Genomic DNA, 6357 nt, shown 5'->3' on the forward strand with positions numbered 1-6357 from the left:
ATAGTTCTATCTGCCTTGAAAGCTTGTCTTTTCTCTTATCCCCAGGCTAACTTCTACTCAGAATTCAGCATTTGCAAGGATCATTTCCTCTAAGAAGTGTTCTTACTCTCTCCAATTTCATGTAAATGTCCTGTGTGTTCCCATTTCCACTCTGTTCATATATGTCATCATAATTTTCACATTACTATTTCTACTACTACTTTACGTTTTACTACTATTCTCTATTTTCTCTTTGTTTTCTTTTTTCCATTAATAAATCATAAGATCCTTAAGGCTATGTTCTATCTCCAGTGTCTAGCACATTGCCTAACATAATAGACACTCAATATTAGCTGAATAAACAAATAAAAGCATAAGGAAAAGATTTAGATAAGTTGATAATGCTAGGAAGAAAATTATAAAAGAAATTGGAAAATGCAGAATTAAACTAATGCACCATTATGCAAATGCACATTGGAAACATTATGAAAATATTAAAAATTAAAGGAAAAAAATTAAAGAGAAAATACAAAAATATTTTCACAACTGGACAAATTAAAAATATTATTAGAAAGACATACAAATTGAAATTCTAACATAATAAAAAGAATAGCAAATTATATGAAGACAATCACAGTTAGGAAACTAAAATGGTTAGTAAACAGTATGTATAATATTCAGTTTCATTAAAAATCAGAAGACATAATTTTTATCAATGTAGCAAGTAGTAAAACAAATTTTGTTATAATGTTGCACAATAGCAAGCAGTTCTTTCCATGAACTTACAGAGGGGCTGTAAATAGGAATGGACTTGGTAAAAATACTATGATTATGCATGCAGAGCATAAAACTCCAACAATTTTGAGCCAGCAGTTTTAACTTCATTAATGAATAGTTCTTTTTGTTGTTGTTTTCAAGACATCTTTAACAAATTTTTTAAAAGATGGTATTTAGTTTTTATTTATTATTTTTATACATCTTTATTGGAGTATAATTGCTTCACAATGCTGTGTTCGTTTCTGTTGTACAAAGTGAATCAGCCATATGCATATATATATCCCCATATCCCCTGTCTATTGAGACTCCCTCCCACCCTCCCTATCCCACCCCTCTAGGTCAACACAAAGCACCGAGCTGATCTCCCTGTGCTATGCTGCCGCTTCCCACTAGCTATCTATTTTACATTTGGTAGTGTCTATATGTCAATGCTACTCTCACTTTGATCCAGTTTCCCTTCCACCCCCTGCCCCCATGTCCTCAAGTCCATTCTCTATGTCTGCCTCTTCATTCCTGCCCTGCCACTATGTTCATCAGTACCATTTTTTTTTAGATTTCACATATATGTGTTAGGATATGGTATTTTTCTCTTTCTGACTTACTTCACTCTGTATCACAGACTCTAGGTCCATCTACTTCACTACAAATAACTCAATTTTGTTTCTTTTTATGGCTGAATAACATTCCATTGTATATATGTGCTACATCTTCTTTATCCCTTCATCCGTTGATGGACATTTAGGTTGCTTTCATGACCTGGCTATTATAAATAGTGCTGCAATGAACATTGAGGTACATGTCACTTTTGGAATTACGGTTTTCTTTGGGTATATGCCCAGTAGTGGGATTGCTGGGTCATATATTAGTTCTATTTTTAGTTTTTTAAGGAATCCCCATACTGTTCTCCATAATGGCTGTATCAATTTACATTACCACCAACAGTGTAGGAGGGTTCCATTTTTTCCATACCCTCTCCAGCATTTATTACTTCTAGATTTTTTGATAATGGTCATTCTGACTGGTGTGAGGTGATACCTCATTGCAGTTTTGATTTGCATTTCTTTAATAATTAGTGATGAGCATCTTTTCATGTGCCTCTTGGCCATCTTTATGTCTTCTTTGGTGAAATGTCTGTCTAAGCCTTCCACCCATTTTTTAATTGGGTAGTTTGTTTTTTTGATATTGAGCTCCATGAGCTGTTTTTGTATTTTGGAGATTAATCCTTGTCCATTGTTTCATTTGCAAATATTTTCTCCCATTCTGAGGGTTGTCTTTTTGTCTTTTTTATGGTTTCCTTTGCTGTGCAAAATGTTTTAAGTTTAAAACTTTTTTTATTTTTATTTTCATTATTCTAGGAGGTTTGTCAAAAAAGATCTTGTTGTGGTTTATATAAAAGAGTGTTTTTCCTATGTTTTTCTCTAAGAGTTTTATACTGTCTGGCCTTACATTGAGGTCTTTAATCCATTTGGAGTTTATTTTTGTGTATGGTGTTATGTAGTGATCTCATTTCATTCTTTTACATATAGCTGTCCAGTTTTCCCAACACCACTTATTGAAGAGACTGTCTTTTCTCCATTGTATATTCTTGCCTTCTTTATCAAAGACAAGGTGATTATATGTGTGTGAGTTTATCTCTGGGCTTTCTATTCTGTACCATTGATCTATATTTCTGGTTTGTGCCAGTACCATTCTGTCTTGATTACTGTAGCTTTGTAGTATAGTTTGAAGTTGGGGAGCCTGATTCCTCCAGCTCCACTTTTCTTTCTCAAGATTGCTTTGGCTATTCGGGGTCTTTTGTGTTTCCATACAAATTGTAAACATTGTAAATTTTTTTTTACAAAAATTGTAAAATTTTTGTTCTAATTCTGTGAAGAATGCCATTGGTAGTTTGACAGGGATTGCACTGAATCTCTAGATTGCTTTGGGTAGTACAGTCATTTTCACAATATTGATTCTTCCAATCCAAGAACATGGTATATTTCTCTATCTGTTTATGTCATCTTTGACTTCCTTTATCAGTGTTTTATAGTTTTCTGGTCTTTCTCGCCTCCTTAGGTAGATTTATTCCTAGGTATCTTATTCTTTTTGTTGTGATGGTAAATGGGATTGTTTCCTTAATTTCTATTTCTGAATTTTTTGTTGTTAGTGTATAGGAATGTCAGAGATTTCTGTGCATTGATTTTGTATCCTGCAACCTTACCAAATTCATTGATTAGTTCTAGTAGTTTTCTGGTGGCATCTTTAGGATTTTCTATGTATACTGTCATGTTATCTGCAAACAGTGACATTATTCTTTTCCCATTTGTATTCCTTTTATTTCTTTTTCTTCTCTGATTGCCATGGCTAGGAATTCCAAAACTATATTGAGTAAGAGTGGTGAGAGTGGACATCCTTGTCTTGTTCCAGATCTTAGTGGAAATGCTTTCTGTTTTTCACCATTGAGTATGATGTTTGCTATGGGCTTGTCATATATGGCCTTTATTATGTTGAGGTAGGTTCCCTCTGTGCCCATTTTCTGGAGAGTTTTTATCATAAATGAGTGTTGAATTTTGTCAAAAGCTTTTTTCTGCATCTATTGAGATGATAACTGACACCACAGAAATACAAAGAATTAAAAGAGACTACTACAAACAAGTATATGCCAATAAAATGAACAACCATAAAGAAATGGACAAATTCTTGGAAAGAATTGTACAGTTTTCTAAGACTGAATCAGAAAGAATTAGAAAATATAAACAGACCTATCACAAGTAATGAAATTGAAACTGTAAATAAAAATCTTCCAACAACCAAAAGTCCAGGATCAGATGGCTTCACAGGTGAATTCTAGCAAACATTTAGAGAAGAGCTAACACTGATCCTTCTCGAACTCTTCCAAAAAATTGCAGAGGGAGGAACACTCCCAAATTCATTCTACGAAGCCACCATCAATCTTATACCAAAACCAGAAAAAGATATTACAAAAAAAGAAAATTACAGACCAATATCACTATTGAACATAGGTGCAAAAATCCTGAACAAAATACTAGCAAACAGAATCCAACAACATATTAAAAGGATCATACCATGATCAAGTGAGATTTATGCCAAGAATGCAAGGATTCTTCAATATATGCAAATCCATCAATGTGATACACCATATTAACAATCAAGGAATAAAAACCATATGATAATGAATTTTTTTTAAAGGCAAGCATGCATACCAAGATACAGGGACAAATATGATCATCACAGGCTTATTTATAATAAAATAATTACAAACCACTTATATATTTAATAATAGCAGAATTGCTAATAGATTATATGTATGTGATAAAGTACTGTAATACTGTAATTACTATTATACTAATATCTATATAATAATATGTGTTATATGAAAATATTTAATGACTTCATAAATTCTCTTGTTATGTAAAAACTGCACATATGAAATACATGGAAATTAAAAATATATATGCAAAAAAGGAATACTGAAGTAGTAAGAGGATTATGAATCTTAATTTTTGATTTCATTTTTTCATATTTTTCTTCATTAAGCATATTTAATGTTCAGAAAAACAATAAGCACATCACCTAATTAATATAAGGAGAATATAATTATTAACAGCAGCAAAAGTTAAATGGCATAAATTATGAAACGTCTTCACATTTTAAATACTAATTCATTGAACAAGTTCTATGCTTGCCACTCAGTGAAATATTCCAAATATAAAATCAAACCACTCAGAGCCACTAGTGTTCATGTTTTTAGCATCTAGTTGATTATACATGTTTAGGAGGGAGGAATTATAAGACCACTGAAATAATCAATCAACCTTAAATTCTTTCCAAATGGGTTAATAAAGTCATGTCCATTTTGAAAAAACAATTATAGCTATATCATTTAAATATAAAAACATACACATGAAAAGCTCAGTGATCAAATGAAATATCCACAAAAGTTAGTTATTACCAGCAAGAAAACACCAGGAAATGATTGATACACTCTGCTAATTAAGAGGAAAATATTATTCTAGGTTATGTAAGGTGATCCTACTGTTTGTTCCCAAAGAAGAAAATTCTTCATGGAATACTGTATTATTCTGACAATTGTTTAGCATTTTGATGTGCTCAAAATTTGTTCACATGGAAATGAAATATTAAAGCAGACAGCAATTCAATGTAATAGATGAAACTATTGAAAAAAATGTTTTTCTGTATTTTTAGATAATTGGTTGCCAAGGAATGCACTTAAGATAGTTTCTACCTTCTCTTGTTACTACAGAGGTAAGCATTTAACAAGAAACAGATTTATATACTCGGGCTAAAAGTGTACCTTGTTTGGATTTAGTCTATTAAAAATTAGGGCAAAACCAGGAGCTATGTTCCTGTTTAGTAAATGATGATAAAATATTATGTCTCAAGATTATTGGAGAGTGTTGAGATTCAATTTTCTCTTTTATATAGTGGAGATGAAAAACTGAAAGTATCATTCAACACATTTTGTCATTATTCAAAGAGAACTTATCCTGAAATTTGTAAGTTTCTACAAAACTTTTCCAATTTGTAACATTTCATGCTCTATTAATTGCTACTGGAATATTACTTTCAGTCCGCACTATTTGAAAACACCTGATCAGTCTTGATTATGCTCAAAATGTGATTTTTTAAAACTATTTTGCTGAAATAAAAATGTTACATTGAAGTGATGAAGATGAATGTTCTTAAAAGAAGGAAACCACGCAACATTAAAAGTAGATTACAAGCAGTTGAAATGTGTTTTAACTGAGCTTGGTCCTAATTGTGAGAAGGAAATACCAGCTTCCATTTGGGATATGTATTTGCTCTTTCAGTTCAGTCTATTTAGTAAATGAACTCTTCTGACACAGGAAATGTTACCACAGTGGCTCATAAATGTTAATGTATAGCCACAAATTGGAAGCCCCCCCACCCGATGTCACTTTGCTCCTATAATATCATGCTTAGAGCTCCACCATTCATTCACTTTCCAGGATATAAGAGTAGTTAACTATCTTCATCATGTTTTTTTAGTATAGGCACAAAGAGTTGTTTCCCTTTTATCATGCAAAAGAACTAGATGTGGGGATCTCTTGGGAGGCATACTGTAAAAATTTTGTAGGCAGAAGAATTTTTATTCTATAGTATTTCATTCAACAAACATCTCTGACTCAAACGTATATTACAAAAATGAATTATACTGTATTTGGTATTATTGTTTTCCTTTTTCTTTTGACCTTAATTCGATCCATTGACATTTGCTCATTTTTGAAAATATCTCATGCTGTCTAAAATATAGCAGACCAATGTCATCCCTGTATTTCCTGAGCCTCCGGCTATCTACAATTTGAAAAAGAAACCACAAGGAGATAGTGCAATCTATTCACTTTTGAAAAATGCATATTTTATAAGCTTATAAAATATTCTGCTGGCAAAGTAAAGTGAATAATGCTTATTAAGACTCACAATACAAAAGCTCACATATCAGTACAACCTGGAGCTACTGCTGTCTAATGGAAATACTGCTGAAAATAAGGAGCCCAATTTGCTGTGTAATGAACTGAAACAACCACCAAATACATGCATTTATAGGCAGAATTATTT

The sequence above is a fragment of the Kogia breviceps genome, chromosome 5, assembly GCF_026419965.1.
Source record: "Kogia breviceps isolate mKogBre1 chromosome 5, mKogBre1 haplotype 1, whole genome shotgun sequence".
Lineage (NCBI taxonomy): Eukaryota > Metazoa > Chordata > Mammalia > Artiodactyla > Physeteridae > Kogia > Kogia breviceps.